The following is a 23002-nucleotide window of genomic DNA, read 5'->3' as shown; positions in this document are numbered from 1 at the left end:
AGTATATACATTAGTAGAAGTGACTGGTATTAAACAAATTATTATACATGTTATATACATTAACAAGTGTGCCAAGTATAATGAAGAAGCCTATATGGGCTTAATTTTAAAGAACCTTTATTTCCAGTACTGTACTGAGAAATGAAAGCAGGGCCTCTTGATGCTAGACAAGTACACTACAACAGAGCTACCTCTCCAGTTCTCTTTATTATTTTATTTTGAGACAGGTTCTTGATATGTTACCCAAGCTCAAATTTGCAAGCCTCCTGCCTCAGCCTCACAGGCATGTGCCACCATGCCTGCCTAAGAGAAACTACTTCAGTTTTGGGTGTTTGGGAAGGTATCTTTAAGAATTATTTTGTGTGCTTGAAATAAAATGTATAGGTCATTTTAAATTAAAAAGAACACATGATGATACAGGAGAGATAGGTTAGGTCCACACTGTAAAGAACTTTGAATGCCACAAAGGATTTTGAACATGAGCAACTCACTTCTATTTGTATATTGAAGTTTAACACCACCAAAACTATTTCTAGGAATATCAAGCTTCATAATGATTCATTGTTATCATTAAAAAACTGAGCTCATCTTAAATCTACCCTCACATCTGCGATACTCCAGGCTGCTACAGCCATCCACCTGGTCACCTCTGTGAGGAATCTGAGATCCTCTTTGATGCTTCTGTCTCCTCAATTTATCACCAAGTCCAGTCCATTTTACTGCTATATATTTATATATTTTAAAATCATTGGGCCCGGGATTTAGCTCAGTGGTTCTGGCGCCTGCCTCGCAAGCTGAGGACCTGAGTTTGATCCCCGGTACCAAAAAAAAAAAAAAAAAAAAAAAATCTTTGTTGCTCTCTGTGAAAAACCTAAACTATACACAAAATTTAGTGTAAAGATCAATTGAGTTTTATCAGGAATTCTAGGATTGGGCAACATCTCATCCTCTGAGATAAACTGCATGTTTAGATAAGCTGAGCAAAGTCAGTTGGCTTTATATGCAGAAAAGAACTACAAACCAAGAAACAGGATCAAGGGCAGATTGAACCTTTAAAAGCTACTTTTCTTAGAGGATTAAAAGAGAGACTTGGTTGGCACCCTAATCAGGTACATTGGGCTCCTTCTACTGGGCTGATGCTTCCTGACTGGTTGTTGCCATCTGGGTCTGAAATATTGAGTAAAAGATCATATCTGATTTGTTTCCCAACATATCCCAGCTAGATTATTATGCCTGGCATGTGAATATCATTCAAGTTATTAATATGTAAATGACTGTGTAAAGGATTAAAAATGTCCACTGGTCTGCCAACTGGAGTTGTTACAGGAGCTAGCTGCTACTGTAGACAAATGAAGATTAAAGCTAGATTATTGTGGATCAATAGTAAAGGAGGGAGTTGAATTACCCACCTTAGTCAAGAGGTCAGATTATATATGGCAACCATCCATTGTAATTGTGGAGTCACACAAATTAAATGCAATTTCTTATTTCCTTTCCATTAACTGTAAGACAAGGATGACAAGGCATCTAAGCCTTTATCTTCCTGTATAAAAACAGGACTAATATCACCTGCCTCAAGAGCTGCTTGAAGATTCAAGGAGTTGGAGGAAGACTCTCAGATTGTGTTAGCAGTGTTTGCAGGAAAAGTCACTATTGTAACATAACTGATTTGGCTTACATATATTTCTATGCACCCTCCTCCTACCCCAGGGATGACTGAACTTGATATATAATTAGGATTCTTGGACACTTTGAAAACATCAAACATAATTGAAGAGAAGTAAGGAAGATACCTGAAGAATTACATCCAAATAAAAGTTTGGATTTTTTGAAAATATGGCAGTTGTAACTACAAAATACCTTTCCCCAAGCCACTACTTTTTTCCACAGGGGACTGGCAGAGACCTGGCCAGTTCTCAAGTCTATCCTTATGAACCTCCATCTGTTATCCCATTCGTCTAGGCCTGTGGAGCATCAAGCATAATCAGAGCATGGACATTAAGGCCATCCTCATGCCCAACCAAGTCCATGAAGATGCAGTATGAGTATACCTCACTTTCTTGTGGAAAGCATTGGGGACCCTTATATATCCCACATTCTGTTGCATGTTGGAGTTTGGAATCCCCTCCTTTCCTTTCCAGCTCCATTGGCTTTCTAGAAGGAGCCAGAAAAGGCCAAACTTTCCTCATAGTCCCTGGAATGAGGTAAAAAATAAAGGAGGATCCTTGCCCTGAGCAGAATACACAGCTGAAAACTCTGGCTACTCAAAGCAGAAATGGTAGCAGTCAGGGACACCTACAGTGTCATAACTATTTAAATGAGATGAAGAGAGTGTTATCATTTAGTTCAGTTTCCTTCCTTTAAAAAATATTTTTTTCTCAAAGCTTATAAAGTGTGAAGAGGAGTGATAAGATGGCTATACCTGAATCATTCCCAGGGTAGAAACATTGGAACACATTGCACTTCTTGTTTTAGGCAAGAGCAGGTCTGAAGTCACAACAGGCTTTTCTACTGCTAGTCCCTGTAGAGAAGAGAAGAAAGGAAAAAGATCCCAGTTTCTGCCTGACATTTCATTTAGAAAACCTCTTTTCCACTCTGAAATAGACATGTTTGTAATAATCTTTAGAAAATTATTATTCAACAATATACTAATATGTCCAGCTAGTAACTCTCATTGGTAGACTTGTAAGTTTAGAAATTAGATCATCACCTTCTTAAGAGAAGCTGCTGGTCCAAATACATTAGCTATTTTAGTAGTCAGCTTTTCATTACTGGAACAAAATATTCAACATACACCACTTAAAAAGAGAAGAGGTTTATTTTAACCCAGAGTTTCAGAGTTTCAGTCCATATGGTCAGCTGGCTCCAAGGCAGAAACATTATGGCAGAAGGACATGGTAGAAGAAGGGTTAGGGTTAGGCTCCCTGCTGGCATCCAGGAATCAGACAGAGCAAGAAAGAGCCACAGAGGAAGGAGCCAGGAACCAGATACATCCCACGGTTATGCCTCTGAGACCTACCCAAACACTCAGAAGTGTACAAGTCTCCTTGGAGTCTCTGAAGCCAATGAAGTTGACAGTCATAATTAACTGTCACACATGTCATCTCCAAAACATCTGCATGAACTGAAAATACTTCCCCCATTTTAGGAAAGCAGTACAACCATCACAGCCATTTTGGGCCATTCAAAATCTAAATCTTAAAATATCCTTGACGAATTTCTGGAAAACAAATGCCAAACTCACTTTTTCCAAAGAAAAAACTGACACATAAATCTTACCTTAAACTTGTATCAGAATTTACTTAATTCCTTAAACACGCTCTTCAATGATAAATATAACTGTATTGTATACCTAAAATGTACAATAAACAATGAAAAAAACCCAAGCTCTTACATTATACAAAGGCATATAAACAGTGAATGCGCATATATTTAGATATAATAGATCTGCAGGATCACTCCTCTAGTTTTAAGTCCAAAAAATAAAAATTCAGTGAAAACCCAAGCAAAAGGGCAATCTATAGTTGGTATAGGACTAGTTTTCTTTTTGGCAGGACATCAAAATATAGCATTGACTATTCCCTTTACTTGACCACACAGCAGAGACAAAAAGAAGATAGAAAATAAGCCACCTCTTCCTCTCAGCTTCAGCTTCAGAGAAAGTGCACAGCATCAGTTGTCTACACAGCAGCATGGCTTAAGCAATCTGTACATTAGGGTACAAAATCCCCCTGGCTAGCAGAGATTCCAGATTTCTGTGTTGTCAAACTCACAGCATCAAACCTACCAAGGGAACTTTTAAATAACATTAGTTAGGTTCCACTGCAGACTTAAATAAATTGGCTCTTAAGTAAAAGTTCTGACCATGGATAGTTCTGAAATTTTCCAGAAATTAACAACTGTCAAGGTTAAAAACCACTAGAGCAAAGCATTGCCGCCTAGTGCAGAAAACAAGAATGTATTCTGCAACCATAATTTTCTCTTGGATAACTTTTCCTACAGCAATTTAGGGATCTGGAGGCACAGAAATAAAATGTCATTCTGCCCTGCTGCAGTATCTGAAAACACCTCCAAAGTCATAGTCAGGAACAAAGCAGTTTGGATCCAAAGATAAAACAAAATTTGCATGATCATCTGGTGGTTCTGATCCAAAAAATTACAAGATCTTGACTATTTCCCATAAATCCAGACTCCATAAAAAAGCAATTTGGCCATTGTTTTTGCTATAGTACATCTAAAGATCTGTTGTGACCTTTATAAACATGATGATCATGCCAGGCACTTGCTATGTTTCCACCGTGAACAGACTAATGCAAACCCAGCCATTTTGTCATAATTTTAATATTTTTCCTTCACATATTGTGATCCCTTTGGCAAGGGGTGTCCTTTGTGTCCTTGAAGGTAAACTATTCTTTCTAAAATGTTTCTGTCTCTGAGTGACTGTTCAATAAAAGGGTGTTAGAACTCGGAACAGGGCACTCTCCTTTGGAAGTAGAATTTTTTACAGGTCATCAGGGAAAGGGTTGAGAGCCGAGAACCTGCTCAGTTACCCTGGGTTTGGGGGAGCTGTAACCAAGATCAAGCTCAACTACAAATGTATCCCTTTGGCTGTACTGAGGAAATCCAAATGTTGGTGTCAGACTATATTACTGAAGCCTTCTCAGGCTGGTTTTAGTTATATTAACCTCATTTGCGTGGTGCTAAGTATTTTTACCAAATTACAAATCAAGTATGACCATACGAAAATACTGGAATGTGCAAACACAAACACACACCAAGGGACCAAGAGCTTAGTTACTTTACTTTGCTGGAGCTGCATGGAAATGGATACAAAATGCTTTACTGGCTCTTCAGGTAATAGAATGATGGCTTGCAAATCTTACTTGAAAGAGTAAATCATGCGCTCAGTGAAAGGAAGGCTCTTACCTGTTGTTCTAGTTACTTCCTTGTTGCTGGGACAAAATACACAACACCCACAAATTAGAGAAGGAAAGGTTTATTTTGGATCACAGTTTGTAGAGGTTTTAGCACATAGTCAGCTGGCTCCAAGGCAGAAGAACATCACAGAGGAGAAAATCCATACCATACAGCCAAGAAGGCAGAGAAAGTTGGGCGTGGTTGCACACGCCTATGATCCGGGCAACCGGGAGGCTGGGGCAGGAGGATTGGCGCCAAGTTTGAGGCCAGTTTGGACTACATAGTGAGTTCAGAGCCAGCCTGAATTATAAAGTGAGACTTTGTCTCAAAAAAAAAAAAAAAAAAAAAAAAAAGCAGAGAAGTAGCAGCAGCAGCAGTAAGCTGCCCTTTCCCTTTTTATTCCATCCAGCCTACTGGCTGGTGCTGCTCACACTCAGAGTGGATTTTTTGTCTTCAGTAAATCCCTTCAACTACACCCAGAACTATGCTAATCCCAATCAGTGGATTAATTTAGTGCCACACACCCTTAATCCCAGTATCACACACCCTACATCCAGCCAGCTCTGAAAAGCCTCACCTATAAGTACAAGAGCCTTTGGGAGGACATCTAGATGCAAACCAGAACTCTTGTCCTGTTATTATTCCCAGGGTACTAATTGGTGAATATGGCAAATGCTCAGTAAATATATGTTAAATTACTGAAATGTATGAACTGGGAAATTTTCTTGTCTATAGAGATTATGGCTGTAATATTATCTCATGCAAACTGGGAATCCGCTTATAGCTCACTCAAGAATAAATGCTACCTTATCAGGATAGTGCCTTTTTCCATTAAAACAAAAACTAACAGGGCTGGGGATTTAGCTCAGTGGTGGGGTCGCCTGCCTTGCAAGCGCAAGGTCTCAGAGTTTGATCAGCGCTACAGCCCCTCCCCCGCAAAAAGGTACATTAACATTGTGTAACGCACTCTTCCAAAAATATTTGCAAATTTCTAGTGTTTTGTTTTCTCATTCCAGTTGTAAAAAGGAACCAGACCATCAGTCCCAGAGCCTACCAATCCAATTTAGGCACCTATTAGCAATATTCACTGAGCCTATTGCTACAAAAGAATAGAGGTAAAGTGGAACTTCCCGTGAGGTTTTAAGGCCTCCTGTCCTCAGAAATGTGGAAATAGGAGTGCATAGAAGTCTACTCCCTAGAACCAGCAGTCACACTGAGCTAAGGTAAATCCTATTCATAGTGCAATAGGACAGTAGAATCTATTCACATCCTATAGGTTCCTCTGAAATATTGACCAGAAATATAGAGAGGATAGGCCAGGAGAGGAAGGAAGACAGAATAGTCACAAAGAGGAGCAGAGATGCCGGGAGAGAGGCAGAGACCACATATCGTCTGCTTCTAAGACAGTCAGCATGATCTCCAGCTTTGTAAATAAAAGAAGAAAAGGCAAACACGTTTGGCAGAAAATAGGAATCAAAGCCCCCAACACATGATATGATCCTTGGTAAGCCAAGAACAGGTGAGGAAGTCATTAATACTTAGGCTTCAGTGGCTAGACATGATAAGAAATCACTTGCTAAAATACAGATCAAAAATTGGAGGCAGAGCTGGGGATTTATCTCAGTGGCACAGCGCCCACCTGGCAAGCACAAAGTCCTGAGTTTGATCCCCGGTACTAAAAAATAAATTGGTAGCAGACATGTCCATCAACAGATGAATAAATAAGGAAAATGTGGTATTACTTTCCCATAAAGATAAATTTGACTCATTTGTCGGAACATGGATGCACTTTGACATCATAATGCTAAATGAAATAAATCAGACACAAAGTACTAAATATTGCATGGTTTCTCTTATTTGAGAAAGCCAAAGTATAAATAATTTTTTTCATTAAGTTTATGGGTCCATATTAAGTATACTATACATTTACATTCATCATTGAGAACTTGTACCTTTACACGACCTATCTTGGTTCTTACTTTTTCCCCATTCCCCTGCCCTCCCTTCAAACCCTCCACCTCTCCCTATTAACAGAGGCTTTGTTTCCATTTTTTTCATTTTCTCATATTTTTTCCTTTCCCTTCTTTCCTTTCCCTACCTCTCCCACTTCCCCTACCCTTTTAGATCTTTTCTTCCTATTTCACATTGCCTATTATATATTTAGTCCTTATTTACACTTTTAGTTACTCACACCAGGGAAACTATTTGGTATTTACACATGTGTGTCCTATTTATTTCACTTAAGAGTATGGCCTCAATGTGCATCCATTTAGCTATAAATGTGTCTAGTTTTTCATTCTGCATGGCTGAGTAGTACTCCATTTTATAAAAAAACACACATACACACCTTTTTTATCCAGTCTCCAGTTGATGGGCAATTGGGCTGTTTCCAAGTTTTAGCTATTACAAACTGTGCTGCTATGAACATAGGTGCACATATATCACTGTGGTATGATTCTTTTAATTCTTTGGGGAAGATACCAAGCAGGGGAATAGCTGGGTCAAATGGGACTTCCAGTCCTAGTTCTTTGAGGTATCTCCATACTGATTTCCACAGTGCTTGCACCAGTCTACACTCCCACCAGCAGTAGAGCAGGGTTCCTCTTTCTCCGCAGCCCCATCAGCATTTGTTATTGGTTGATTTCATGATAGCAGCCATTCTTTTTGGAGTGAGGTGGAATCTCAGCATTGTTTTCATTTGTATCTGTTAGATAACCAGTGATGTTCAACATTTTTTCAGGAAAGATAGCCTCTTTAATAAATGGTGCTAGAGAAATTGGGTTTCAATTTGCCAAAGACTAAAACTAGACCTATATCTCTCACCATGCTCTAAACTAAAATCAAAATGGATTAAAGATCTAAATATTAAAACAGAAACACTGAACCAGCTGGAACAGAGATTAGGTAGAACTCTTGAAGTCATTGGTTAGGAAAAGACTTTATGAACAAAACCTCAGTTGCCCATGAACTAGCACAATCAATAAGTGGGATCTCTTCTTACTAAAAAGCACAGCAAGAGAAACCACCAGCAGTGTGAAGAGACAACTCACAATGTGGGAAAAAATCTTCACCTGCTCTTCCTCAGACAAATGTCTATTATCTTGAATCTATAAAGAACTTAAAAAGATCAGACCTCCCAAATTTAAAGACCCAATCAGAAAATGGGCATCTGAAATGAACAGATATTTCTCACACAAAGAAGTAGAAATTGCAAATAAACAAATGAAAAAACGTTCTGCATCTATGTTTATTCAAGAAATTAGCCTGGAATTCTCTCTTTCAGTTGGATCCTTGTCTGGTTTTGGAATTCAGATAATGCTAACTTTCAGGAATTACTTTGGGAGTATGCCTTCCTTTTCAATTTCATAAAGAGTTTGAAGTGTGTTGGTGTTAGATCTTCCCTGAAGTTCTTGCAGAATTCAGCAGTGAATTCATCCAGACTTGGGCTTTACTGTGTCCAGTAAATTCTGGTATATTATTCTGGCATTATCATTTAATGCTTGGAACTGTCTTATTTCTTCCTTGGTTTCTTCTGTGATCCACTGATTATTTAAGAGTGTACTGTTTAATCTTCATGTGTTTGGATTATTCTGTGGTTTCTCTTGCCATTGAGTTCTAGTTTCATTGTGCTATGATCTGATAATATGTATGGTATAATTTCAATTTGTTTGCATTTACAAAAGCATGCTTTATCGGTTAGTATATGGTTTGTTTCTCAGAAAGTTTCATGTGCTGCTGAAATGAATATGTATTCTGTTATTATGTGGAATACTCTGGAAATGTCTGTTAAATCCATTTGTTTGCAGGTTTTTTTCAGCTCTGATATTTCTTTGCTGGTTTTTCTCAAGTTAATCTTTCTTTTGTGACAGTGGGGTACAGAGGCCTACTATAATTGTGTTTATGTTTATCTGATTTTTTATGTCCAGTAGTACTTTTTATGAATTTGGGTGTGCCATGGTTCAGTGCATATATGTTGAATTTTCCCTTCTGAATTATTCCCTTAACCAATATGTAGTGACCTTCATCTCTTCCAATTAGTCTTGTTTTGAAGTTCAACTTTGCCTGAAAATAGGATAGCTATTTCTGCTTGTTTTTGGGTTCCTATTAAATGGAATATTGTTGTCCCTCCTTTGATTTTTTTTTAGTCTAAGAATTTGTTTTTGTGTTAAATGTGTTTCTTGTATACACCATAGTGCTGGCTTTTGTTTCTTGATCCATTCTGCCAATGTGCTTCTTTTGATTAGGGATTGAGGCCATTTATGGTCAGAGTTTTCACTGAAAGTTATTGACTTAGTCCTGTCATTGGACTATTTTCCTCTTGTTTATTTCCTTTCCTTCCATTCTACTTAACTGTTTCCATTACCTCATGTATTCATTTCTTGGACTGTGAAATATTATTAGCTTCATTGTCTCCTTCTAGGATATCCTTGAGAGTTTTTTGGAGGGCTAGTTTGGTGATCATCAATTCTTTAGTTTCTGTTTGTCATGGAAATACCTCATTTAGCCATCAATTCTGAAAGATAATTTTATAGGATATATCAGTCTGGGTTGGAAGTTCTTTTCTTTTATGGCTTAAAACATTTCACTCCAAGTTCTTCTGACCTTTAAGGTTTGTGTTGAAAAGTCTACTGTAATTCTAATGGGTTTATCTTTAAAAGTGATTTGTGGCTTTTCTCTAACAGCTTTTAAGATTCTATTCTTGTGCTAGACTTCTGGGATTTTGAGTATGAGGGGTCTCTGCAAGGTTTTTCCATTTGGCTATTTGGGGTTCTATATCTCTCACTTATTTGTATGTTAAATTCATTTCCCATATTTGGAATATTTTCTGCTATTATTTCAGTAAACAGTTTTTTTAATGCCATTTGTACTGCCTTTTGAGTCTTCACTAATTCTAATTAATCCTAGTCTTCTTTGTGTCATCTAGCAGCTGTTGGATGTACTTTTTCATGTTCTCTTATTTTTATAAGTTATCTCATTAACTGGTCATCAACACCTGCCCTGTTTTCTAGTTCTGACACTTCCTTCTCATATTGGTTACATCTGCTGTCCATACTTTTTATGTTTGTTTGTTTTGTTTTGTTGGTACCAGGGATTGAACTCAGGACCTTGTGTTTGTGAGGCAGGCACTGTGCTACTGAGCCAAATCCTCAGCACTGTCCATACTTTGATAGAATTGTTAATCTCCTGAATTTCTGCTTGGTATCTTTTTATGGAGTCTGATTTTTTTTTATGCTGGGCATTCATGTTTCATATTGTTTTGTTCAGTTCAACTAACATTTACTAGTCTCTTCGATAGACTTAGTGATTTTTTTTCATTTATTAGGTCCATTATATGTTTAGTTGTATCTCCTTCATCCTTATCAAGCATCTTATTGATCTTATTTCCTTTTTTGTTATTCTTCATAACTTTTTAAAATTTCCTCCCCTCCATGCCTTGTGAATTAGCTTTGGTGGAGTTGGGAGTTTCTGGTGGCAATTTGTTGCCTTGTGCTTTAATGTTTCTATTTTTGTGTTTGTGTTTTGTGCTGGGGCTTGTGGTTTGATGTAGTGGAAGGTTTTGTTACTAATAGAGAGACCTTTAGTTAATGTTTTAGTGATGCCCTTGGGGCATGGCTAACTATAGGCCTTTGCCTCTGTCCCAAAATTCAGCCAACTCTGTTTATTTGGGTGGGGAGGCTGTAGCATATTTGGCCCAGTACCCAGTTCTCCCAGAATGGGCCATAGTATTATTTTCTTTTTCTTTTTTTACTGGGGATCAAACTCAGGACCTTTGGCTTGCCAGGCAGGCACAGCACTACTGAGCTAAATCCCCGGCCCAGGCCATAATATTGTTAATGACACAAAGACAGTCTAGATATTGGCATACAGAGAAAACCAATTAACAGAAACAACTCTTACCTTAGCTATGGTAATAATATCAGCACCAATAACAGTATCAAAGACAAACTAGACATTGACATATCCTAAAAACCAATAATGTACCAACCTTAACCATAGAAAAAAGATCTACAATTATAGTGTAAACACTGAAAGATCATTGATATACAGTAAATGTCTAATAAATGTAGCAACTATTCCTCTACTAACAGTAGAACAGTATTCAACAGTAATAGCATAGAGTTAACTACCTAAAGATTCTCAAAGGTTAATGGTTCTACTAGTAAAGATAGAGGGGATGCTAAACTGGAGATAAAACTAAAATTTGAAATGTCAACCAATGGAAGATGAGGAGAAGGAGAGAAAAGTTAGACAGGTGACCCTATTGAGGATTAAAATGAAATTAATAGTATTAGGTAACAGTAACAGGAAAAAAGGAATGTGAAAAAGAAGAAAAAAAGAAACAGATCAAAATAAAGTAAAACAAGAAAAATAAGAAGGAAAAAATGTTAAAAGGAGAAAAGAAAAAAGGGAGACTAAACTCCAAAGCTGGAAAAAACAATGAAAGAAAAAGAAAAGAAAAAAATTGAATCCATTAAAAAAATTCCTCTGTGTTTTTGGATGAGTGGTTTCTTTTTTATGTTTGAGTTTTATTAGTACATGTTTGCAGTACATTATGATGACATTCACTATAGGGAATTGGGATGTGTATATAACGCATTTCAATTCTTTTTTTTTTCCTTCATTTTCCTTTCACATGAGTGGGTTCTTTCCAGGATTTGCAGTCTTAGAATACAACAAGTAGTAATTTTCTCCATGGACTTTTCTTGGGGTGAGCACTGTGGGCCAAGTCTCTTATTTCTCTTTGGAGATGTCATCTCTCTCAGGGTTACCTTCTTTCCCTGGGGTGTTGGCCTTCTCTTTGTTCAGGTTGGTAGTTTGGTCAGTGCATCTGCTGCTCAGTGTCCAGGGGAAATAAAGCACATATCAGGCCTGGAGTTTGTGGGTGGCTCAGCCAGGGGTCAGAATCTATAGGTGCAGAGTTGTCCAGGGTCAAGCACTGCATGTGAGGTGGACCCCTCCTCCATCTGTGAGGGTTATTGGGGTTCCAAGTTTTTATTTTTATTAGTACATGTTTGCAGTAAATAATGATTACATTCATTGTGGAGAGTTCTTTTTATGTCCCCTCTTTTTTAGACCAGTAACTACGACTCTCTATCATCATGACTTAATAAGACCAAGCCTTTATCAAAGGCCTTAAGTTATAATATGCCATCTAACAAGATATCTACATAAACTTTCTGATTAATTTCCATGTCCACAGGAAATAAACCCTTCCTTGAAACACCTCTGATTAATAATTTGATGCCTTGTTTCTTGGACTTGGCTACCAGTGTAACAGCCACTAGCTAAGAAAAATATTTTAGTTTAGATTAAAAATGCATGTTATGTCATAGTAGCCATATTTTTGAGGTCTAAATTCACTTTAAATGTGGCCAGTAGTATTACTGGGCAGGGCAGATAAAGAACATGTCCATCATCCCAGCAACTTTTACTGGACAGTGCTGCATTAGAAGGCAGTGGCCTTCTGATGTTTTCAACAGTGTCCACTGTGCTCCCTGACAGAGATACTCCTTGAACTTGGAGTAAGCAACCAAGAGTCCATAGGGTACAGGGAGTAGACTAAAGATAGCTGTTTTAGCACTTTGGAATGTGTTTATTCAGGATTATGGTACATAGTGTGTGGTGTCTGTGGAGAGGGTACATAAACTTCTATATCCTTCCAATGATATAATAGGGTCAAATTTTAAAAATTTAAAGCAAAAACAAAGAAAACTCCTATGGGAAGCAAAGTATTCTACACTCCAAAAAGGTAACCTTTATACATGGGCCAGCAACATCACATGATTTAGGAGTTTGTTAAAATCATAACACAATGTTCATTCACATTTGGTGTGTGGAATCTAAGTGAATTTTCCAGTGTAGATTTCCCAATTTTATGTCATGTTCTTATTACCATGATCTTTCCCTCAGCTCCATCTTCTACCCTCTTAAAGTAGATGCTGACAAGCATCTACTCTTGTATCAAGACTTCTAACAGCCACACTACTAGTACTGGTTAGAGCCCAACAGCCTGAGGAAAACTAGTAAATGGAGCAGAGGTACTTTCTAAGCTCAGTGTAAGGGGGAAATATGGTTTAAAAAATAGAGCCCCAGGCTTTTTATTTTCATTCTCTGTGCCAGCCCTTTCCATGCTGTTAGGTTGTTAACATGAACCAATGTTAGGAGAAATTAGATGTCGTTCATCTTAAAACATGGGAAGAGATAAACACAAACTTTCATCAGTGCCAGTCGTGTATCAAAAGACATCCATGTTAGTTTTATCACAACCAGGAACCCCTGCAGAGGATCCCAAACTCCTGCTTGGTGCTACGATGCAAGATGAGAAAAAAGACACAAAGACAAAAATCAAGGGAACTGGGATGGTCAATGCTGCAAGCTGCAAAGACCCTGAACAGCCAGAACCTCTGATATTTATTGGCGACACAATCATTTCTTAAGTTAGGTTGAGGGGACTATGTATGGTTGTTATGTATGCTGATGCAGGCAAGGCTTGTAAGAGAAGAGACAAACCATTCTTGTGTTAGGAACAGAACAGACAAGATACAGATTGTGGTTAATAATTAACCTTGTCTTTTCAGTTACAGTGGTTTTAAATTTGGGAATGGAATTTGGGTATCAGTCACTTTGACCTTGGCTGACATGTTATCTAATATTAAGCCCTACAGGTTTACAGGCTCTGCTCTGGCTGTTGACGGAGGTGGGAGAGTGCGGGTAGGTGGGTGGTACTGACCTGTGCACCATTGCAATGCTCCTATGAGTCACATAGGCTTTAGCCAAACTCACTTTTTTTTTTGGTATCAGGGATCAAACTCAGGACCTTGCACTTGCAAGGCAGGTGGCAGAACCACTGAGCTAAATCCTGGCCCCCAGAGTCACTTTTTTAAACAAGCCAGTTGTGAGATTAACTCTTTACAGCCTGCACTGCTTATAGTCTGCTTTGGGCATAATCAACAGGGCAGTCTCTCACACCCAAATTCACATGAAGTACTCTGTCCATAACTGCCAGGTCACCAAGCTACCTTCTCATCTTTACTTTGGTTTTTCAGGTTTTTCAAATTCCAAGAGAAAGAGCCCTGGTACTAAGGTAAGTAAAAGGTCCATAAGATCCATCTACTAATATATTAACTCTGAAACAGGTTCTAAAATCATAATAGTGCCTCCAAATTCCATGTGAAGCAGAGAGAAAATTAGCACACGACAATAGTTTTTCAGACCAATGTATTTGCAGAGGATTGTAGGCCCACCTATTCTGGAGGATGAGATGGGAAGATGGTATGAGGCCAGGAATTTGAAACCAGCCGTCACAACACAATGAAACCTTGTCTTAAAATAAAAAGGATAACATTTCTCTTAAAAGTGTCTATAAAAATAGTTTAATCTGCACAATTGAATAAATTACTTTATTTCTCTAAATGTAAGACACTGATTATCAAATGCAACATTTTTACATATTTATAAGGAAAAACTGCCAACTGTTAATTTATCACAATGTTAAATGATCATTGATTGTTACACATACCTGTTTGACAGATGCTATATTGGCTTTTTTTGGGGGGGGGGGAACCGGGGATCGAACTCAGGACCTTGCACTTGCACTTTTGAGGCAGGCGTGGTGCCACTGAGCTAAATCCCAGGCCCGACAGATGCTATATTGGAAAATGCATTTTTCAGAATGGATCAAATGCAGCACTGAAAAGTATATTCTTTACACAATTATGTAAATGATGATTAAACATAAACCATATTAAATTTGTATGTATTCATAACCAATAGAATGTTTTTAAACAATTTATCATTTTTTGGTTCCACTTTTCATTTTGAAATGAAGACTTCCAGCAGTCATCTTGCACAAACTTAAAAGTTGACGGGTTTCTTGATTTTTAAATTATCTAATTTTTATTTCTAGAATCATAGATCATGAGATGAGATTAAACAAGGCTTAAGTGTCTCAGTGTAGAGACAGAAGGCACAGTCACATCTTATTGTCAGGTCTCTTGACCTGTTCTATGTTCTCCTCCTATGTTTTATTTCAATGAAAAAAATCAAAGTGTCATTAGCATTTTTTGGAGAAGCCATACAAATAAGATAAAGCAGTTAATTAAAATGTGTGTCTAATTCCAAAGATACTACTTCAAACATCACTCTCCCCAAATCCCAAGCAGCATATACATTCCTGATAATTTGCTCAGCAAATCCATTCTATTCCTTTGTGATTTTGCTCTATTAGATGCTACACATTTTCTTAAATATAAATACTTACTTACTTTCTTTTTTTTTTTGGTACCAGGGATCAAATTCCGGACGTTGCACTTGCAAGGCAGGCAGTGGCACCAGTGAGCTAAATCCCCAGCCCTAAATATAAATACTTTCTTTGCATACTCTCAAAATAGAGGTATAAAATATTATCTAATAAGACGAATGCTGAACACTAGTTTCCTACAAGATCCTACTATATCATACCTCTTGATAGTTTGTAAAAATCTCTAAGAATTGGAGAACGTGTTAAAATTTTGCTGTAAATGGACCTGGAAACTATTATTCCCAAAACATGCTAAAAATCTGCTGTAGTTCTTATCTGACTGTGCTATTTAGAAGGGACAGTTATTCCAGGAAGCCAGAAGTAATTCATCTGCTCTAAGTGTTGTACTGCTTTCTGACAATGTGCTTAGCGATGGAATCACCAATATTCATTGTAGAAAAATTAAATGTCATTGCATTTGAGAAGAATTGGTTGAATACATTAACTATTGGCTCCAAAAAATATTTCTACATGTCTGATTGATAGAAGGCCTCATTGTATCATCCATTTCAACCACTTCAAAATCTACTTCATTTCATTTATCTGCATCCTCCTCTTCATTATTTTCCTTGTAGTAATTTACTTCAGGGCTGGAAAGCAAAGCTTTGCGGTCCTCATTCTTTCTGTTTTCTTTCCACTGTGATCCAGAGGCAAGGTGGCTAATTTATACATCACAGGAAACAATATAGTAGTGAATATTGCTGACCCCAAACAGGTGTACAGAACTACTGGCAAATCTGGGTAATGTCCTTGAAGAATTCCAATTACTGCAGGAATAACCATGTCTCCCAGACAAGCACCAATGACAAAAAAAGCTGCAGATTTCCCACTTATGCTTGTGTACTGCTCAAGCCAAGAAATACCACTGGGAAAGGTGGTGGCCATTGAGGCCCCATACACTGAAGTTGCTATCCAGAGACAAAGTGGGCTCTTGTTAAAAAGCACCAGAAATGAAGATGAGACCAGGCTGCCAATGTTGCTCAACACAATCATGGTTCCAGGCTGTAAACATGTAGCAAAGAAGATTGCTAGGCCCCTGCAGGCTGCAAAGGTCCCCCAGAAGATGGAGTTCAACCCAGCTGCTTCACTTTCTTCCATGCCAACATGGGTGGTTGCAAATGAGAAAATGTAAGAGCCGTAGGTTATCTCAGCTCCAACATAAAAAAAGAAGAACATAAAAAGGAGACAGAGCAGGGCCTTGTGATATTTAGCTCTTCGAGATACCTGAGCAGATGCTGTTGGGTTTTCATGCTTTGACTGTGTCTTAAAAAACAGAGCAAACAGGAAGACAGAAACTACAAAAATGTACATGCCGACAGAAGCATAAGCCCACAGTAAGTTCAAGTCATCAGGTGCTGCAAACAGAGGGCCTGGGTTTGCTTCAGGTGATTGGTTGAGGGCTGGAGGATGAAGGTCAGGCTCTGTGTGGTTTTCCGTGGACAGTGTTGTTCCCAAGGCCAATTTTGCCAGAAGAGGAGCCAAAAAGGCACCCAAGGCAAAACTGAAGTGCAGGGCCTGCATATGTGGGGCTCCTTTGTCCCCCCATAGAGCCAAGATAAGGACATTCGCACCTACCAATGAAAGATGGGGAAATAATTTAAGTTAAATACAAAAATCTTTGTTGAAAAGAAAAGTTTATTACTATCAGAGAGAGGACAGATGTCTTTTCCATCCCATGAGGATTATAATGTTCTCAATTATTAAACACTGTACCTGAGTTAATTCTGGGTTTAAGGATCTCTAACCCACTGCTACTAAAGAACTCTGCAGGGCCGGGATTTAGCTCAGTGGCTCTGCCCCCTGCCTCACAAGCACAAGGTCTTGAGTTCTATCCCCAGTACCAAAATAAAAAGAGAACTCTGCATATAACATTTCATATGTATGCATGGAATTGTACAAGTTGGTAAACCACTACCTCTTACAGCAGACATATTAGCAATAGCTTTTTATAAAACAATAATAGTAATACACAGGAGTAATTCTCATAGGCCTATTTAATTCTAAATATTTTAAATATATGAATTTAATAGGCAAATTTTATCATCAAATAGTGGCTGTGTTTCCAAAGCTTTCTGTACTGACAATTAGTAGAAAATTCTAATTAAGGATGTTATTTATGTATAAGGCAGAGGCAAATACATGTTGAAGAATCTGAATACTCAGGACTCTACTGTGCCCTTTATAGGAATCAAGAACACATTTTAACATCTGCACCTACACTGAACACCTACATAGTGAAAAGCCAGAGCATTTGGTCTTTGGCTATCTTTTAAAAAAATCAGATATTTTCAGATACACACTTAATCCTACCCTATAAATTTAACACTAAAGCAAGATGGAGTAGTACATATTTCTGTGACGTATAAATAATATTAAGCAGGAACAAGAGGCCTAGAAATCTAGATTTGGCAATAATCCATACCATGCATGTTTTTAGCAGGCTTTCAAAAAATGATGACACAATGAGAAGCTCCACTATGGACAAACAGAAATTGTTGAGAAAGAAAATAATACAAAAGGAATACAAGGACAGTAATATACACCACAGGTTTGTATTGCCTCAGACATCAGGGGTACATTCTACTTTGGATGGCTGCTCCTATGCTTTCACTGCTAACCAGTAATTTGAAACTTGTTCTATACCATTAGACCATCATTTTCTCTAATATTACAATCATTAAATTCTTCCCTGAAATGAAAGCCCGCTTGCCTGTACTGTAATTACCCACAGGAGGGGTCATTCCCTGTGTTGATACTGTAAATCAACCATCTCCCATAGAACAAAATTCCTTAAGTTCACTTCAGAGTTGGCTGCTCAAAATCTGGTGCCTTGATTGGCAAGAAGGGGAGCTGCCAGAAGGGTGGCTCTCACTGGGCAACCCATGAACAAATCAGGAAGTTCAAGTCATTTCATGAACTTTGTAAATTATTTTTCTAGTACCAAATCCATACTCCCAGAGATGGCACTGAAGATTCACTAACCTGTATCCAGAATCCCAAATGCAACACCAAAGACGGAGATCACAACAATCAGTAATACTGCTGTCTTGCAAAAAGGAATGAGGTAAAGGCCAACTGTGGTCGTCAACATTGAAACCCCTGAGAAGAAAAGGTGAAATTCAGCTATAAAAAACAATATTCAGCAGCTGGTGGTGTGGTTCAGCAATAGAGCATCTTAAGGCCCTGGTCTATTCTGAGGAACACAAAACAACACCCCCCCCCCCATAGCAGTATTCATGTGGAGTCACAAGTAACATCAGCATCATAAAACCTTCCAAAAATGCAAAATAAGTTTCAATTAAAGCTGAGTAATCATGAGAAGATTACAGTTGGGGCTTCTACAAGTAGTTAGACTATCTGATTCTTATATAAGTTTTATGGTGATATAAATTATTATTACTATTATAACTATTGCCCTAGTAATAAGTCAAAAATTATACTACTAAGTTTTATAACAAGAAGAAACAGGCCAAAAATTATTTACTTAAATGTTTCACATTTGTCTTAGTTACTTTTCTTGTTGCTGAGACAAAATACCCAACACCCAAAGTTAAAGGACGAAAGGTTTATTGTAGCTCACAGTTTGTAGAGCTTTAAATTCATAGGTAGCTCCAAAACAAGGTGGCGTAGCAGAGGGGCATCACAGAGGATAGTTCATGGTGGGAAGAAGGCAACAAAGCGTTGAAGTAGTGAAGCAGCAGCAAGTGGCAAGCAGTGACTGTCTTTCTGACCCTTATATCCTATCCAGATTACCCACCCTTAAGGCAGGTAGCACTCACACCCAATGTGGGGAAGCCTTAAACCTAACATGAAACCATGAATTAATCCCAGCATTGCATCCTTAATCCTAGCATCACACACCCTAGATATAGCCACCTCCAAAAAGCTCCACCTATGAAAGCATGAGGCTTTGGGGGGACATCTAGACAGAAGCCATAACAACTGTTAAGAACCAAAAGGCATTTTTATGTAAGAATTAATGTAAAAAGGTAAAAAGAAAATGTACTCAGTATAGTAGTGTATTGTAAAAGTTTACTATATAAATTAATTTCAGGAATAGGAAGGAAAACACAAGAAATATATTCTCCCAGTCAACTTTGAAAGTAAGAAATATTGTTTATTACTCATCAGCAACAAGTTATTTTCATTGGTTCCAAAGGTATTTTATCACATTAAATCTAAATTTTATTTTACAATATCAATTTATTTTTTTAAAAAAAGAGTGTGGGCTGGGGATTTAACTCAGCAGCACTGCACCTGCCTTGCAAGCAGATCCTGAGTTCAATCCCGGTACCTGCTCCCCCCCAATAGGGTGTGTTAAAAATGCTTTACCAGCTATGTCCAAGGCAAGGAAGAGCATTCGGGGGTTATCACTGATATGAGACAGCAGGGACTACATCAGCCCACTCACTGTCACTGGGCCCACTCACTGTCATTTTCAATACAGAAGCCACAGACCCTGGAAGGCTCCAGAACTCATTCTGATTGCTATGGCCTGAGGTCTGCCCTTTCCTCTTCTAAGCAGAGCTTTGGATCTCCAGTGTGTGACCCTGGAGTGGTGTCTTAACTGCAGTGAGGGTGGGGAAAGCTTAGGATTGGACACACACACATACACACACACACACACCTGCAGAACTGTTTCCAGAGGGCCCAGCTCAGATTCCCTTGCACTGCCAAGGTGACAGCAGGGAACCCAGATTCTCAGAGCCTGCCTAAGACACATATTTCAGTTGCTAGCCATTCTGAAATCTGTTGTTTCTCATATTCAAAGCCACATTGGGCCGGGGATTTAGCTCAGTGGTTCTGCCGCCTGCCTCATAAGCACAAGGTCTCGAGTTCCACCCCCGGTACCAAAAAAAAAAAGCTATTTGCAATATTTAAAGCCACATTGTAAATACATTTACAGTCACAAAGGGGAAAACAGTGTTTCCTTACCCAAAAGTAATACATGATTCATATATTCAAAAAGAATTCCGCCAATCATAGAGCCACACAAGACTCCAGAGGCCCGGCCCACAAAAATTAGAGAAAGACCACTGATATTTCGGTTTACATTTGTTGCCAAATCTTGAAATGTAGGTCCCAGTATACCAGCATTCATTCCCTAGAATTTAAAAAGACAAAACCTTTTTTACTTACAACTGTTAAAATGATGTCCATGTAAATGGTAACTTATTCTGCTATTAAAACAAGCAAACAAACAAACAAACAAGGTGGAAGGAGGGATTACAAAGTAATGTAGGGAATTACTCTAAGTCCCACAGTCAGAAAAAAGGCACAGAGGTATTATTACTATGGACTTCTATGATTTTCCCTGCATTCTTCATTCTCAAGTAAAAGAAAAAGTTTCTTCTGGGTTTTTGTTGCAATTCTGTTTAATTTTGGAACAACACCTTAGAAGACTATTCTACTTTAATCGTTAGTAAGAGATAACTAAACCTCTGAAAATACAAAGGACCCTAGAGTTACGATCGGTCTGACATACAAACAACTTGGGTTATGAATAGAATTTTAGTTTTAACTTATGACCAAAGTCTTGAGTTATAAACCGAATGCCAGCCATTTGTGCTTCCAGATAGTCTTAGATAGATTTAACCCTTAAAGAGTTCTGGAAGGAACATTACAACATCATTTCCTGTGTGAGGTTGAGAAATCCTGGGCCAGTGTCTCTCTGAGGACACTGAGATCTGCCTGTATACAGGGGAAAGACTTTGAAGGCTGTATAGAGGAGCTTGAGCCTTCAATTGACCAACCTGAGTTACAACCAGCCCTTGTAAACAAATTGAGTTTGTAATTCAAGGGTCCACTGTACTGTATTTTGAAATATACTACATATATGAATAACAAATTTAAATGTTAAAATTTAAATTATCGGGCTGGGGATTTAGCTCAGTGGTTCTGCTGTCTGCCTGGAAAGAGCAAGGTCCTGAGTTTGATCCCTGGTACCCTCCCCCAAAATTAAATTATCAAAATATCAACTTTTTTTTATATTGCATATTAAAACAGCAATATTTCTGGTACACATGGAGTCCTTCCTTTTAACTACACATAGCCAATACATGTAAGAGGTAAACAATTTGAATGTTTTAAAATCTACATTTCCAAATCTACATTTCCAATGGAAAAAAACCAATTGGGACTATTGTCTATAAAGATTCCTTAGAGGGCCGAGGATTTAGCTCAGCACTTCCGCTGCCTGCCCCAAAAGCGCAAGGACCCAAGTTAGATCCCGGTACTAAAAACACCAACAAAAAAATTCCTTAGAGAAAGGAATTCTACAAACACACACATGGGTAGAAGGCTATTAACAATAAAAATTTTACTAGGAAATATGTTAGAAAGAACAGAGGGTTCTGGTTCATTTTCGGAGGGAATTTGTTATATCCTTTAAGAAAAATGTGTCTAATCTCTGTTTCAATAATAATTGATTCTAATTGCACTGTTCTGCTCCAAAAGTAGGGTGCACCTCCTGTCTAAGACACAGAAGTTCCACACTAAGGAACATGGTGTGCACAAGCCCACCGCAAGCATCTTTACAACAGAAGCCTGGATATGGCTCTAATCAAATTACTTTATGCCTTCAAAGGACTTAGAAGACTTGGCACACAAGCAGGGCTCACTAAGCCTCTGAAGTGATACCTTTCTTATCCTCTCCCCCATCAAATAGTCTATAATAAACAACTGGGGCTCAGATTCTCTGAGATGCTAAGGGAAGAGTGTCTATCCTCAAGACTGGATCTCCCAACCCTGCAAGATTTAAAATTAACAAATTTGGCAAAAAGAGTTTGGTAAAAGGCACTTGTGGCCCTGGAATTTGATGAAAACAAAAACAAACAAAACACTTCAGTTTCTGAAGGCTGGACTTAAACAGGATTGTGGGCAGAGTAAAAGATGTTCCTGGCTCTAGCATTAACTAACTGTATCATCCGGAAAAGTCAATTTCTTCTCTGGGGCTACTTCCCCATTTGCAAAATTAAAAACTGCTTGAATTTGGTCAGTCCACCCAGAACAATAAATTCCAAACAGTAGCTTTCAGTGCAGTAAATTGGTGCATGAATGCGTGGGTGGGAGCCGCTAAAGTCCTGGGCAATCCCTCTTGTGTCTCCCAGCACACCCAGGAGACAGAAAGGTTTGTTGAAGTAGGACAACACATTAGGGAAATCAGTTTCACACTGGATGAGGACCCTCCACGATCAGAACTGTGTCCGATTTCCAGAAGACGAAACTGAGGCCTTGGCCAATTAGTTTAATGCACTCAAGGTCGCTCAACGTGCAGGGTCCAAGGAGAGACTCCAAAGGGGAAGGTCAGATCCCCCGCAGGCGCCTGCCCGCTGCTTACCAGCCCCAGGAAGGCGGCGTACAGGACGGCGGTGGTGAGCCAGCGCAGCACGCTCTCAGCCCGGGCGCTTGGCCTGGGGCCCGACCCCGCCTGCGGCTCGTTCTCCGCCGGGGCCGCGGCCTGGAGGAGCCGCTGCGCAGCAGCCGGGGCCCCTGCCCCACGGAACTCCAGTTCCAGCTCCAGCTTGGCGGCTCCAACGTGCATTCGTTAGGGTCATTTTTACAACGGCGCCGCAGCTGTTCGGAACTGAATCTGACCCCGCCCTTTGAGTCCCGACTGTCCACAAAGGCGCCAGCTCACCAGGCACCGCCCGGAGGGGGACCGGGAAGCAGGACTTTGGCAGGCACAAGTGTAGCGCACAGGGGACCCGTGCCTGCCTCTGGACTTAACCCACTGGGGCAGCTGGACCCGCGCTTGAGGCTGAGGGAGCTACAGCTGAGATTCTG

At 39.0% G+C, this 23002-nt stretch overlaps 1 pseudogene across 1 annotated transcript; it reads right to left on the bottom strand.

The window, feature by feature from the left end:
* Positions 1-14938: 14938 nt before the first annotated feature.
* On the bottom strand, positions 14939-22952 carry LOC101723994 (sodium-dependent glucose transporter 1B-like; annotated as a pseudogene). Its single transcript, XR_015445356.1, has 4 exons — positions 22557-22952; positions 20153-20321; positions 18200-18316; positions 14939-16788 (listed from the first exon to the last, which is right to left on the bottom strand). The product of XR_015445356.1 is annotated as a sodium-dependent glucose transporter 1B-like (transcript).
* Positions 22953-23002: the final 50 nt, after the last annotated feature.

Source organism: Heterocephalus glaber, unplaced genomic scaffold, assembly GCF_053883595.1.
Source record: "Heterocephalus glaber isolate CG9 unplaced genomic scaffold, H.glaber_assembly_v1.0 deba00001610, whole genome shotgun sequence".
NCBI lineage: Eukaryota > Metazoa > Chordata > Mammalia > Rodentia > Bathyergidae > Heterocephalus > Heterocephalus glaber.
Note: the sequence above shows the minus strand (reverse complement) of the source record. Positions and strands in the feature narration are given on the sequence as shown.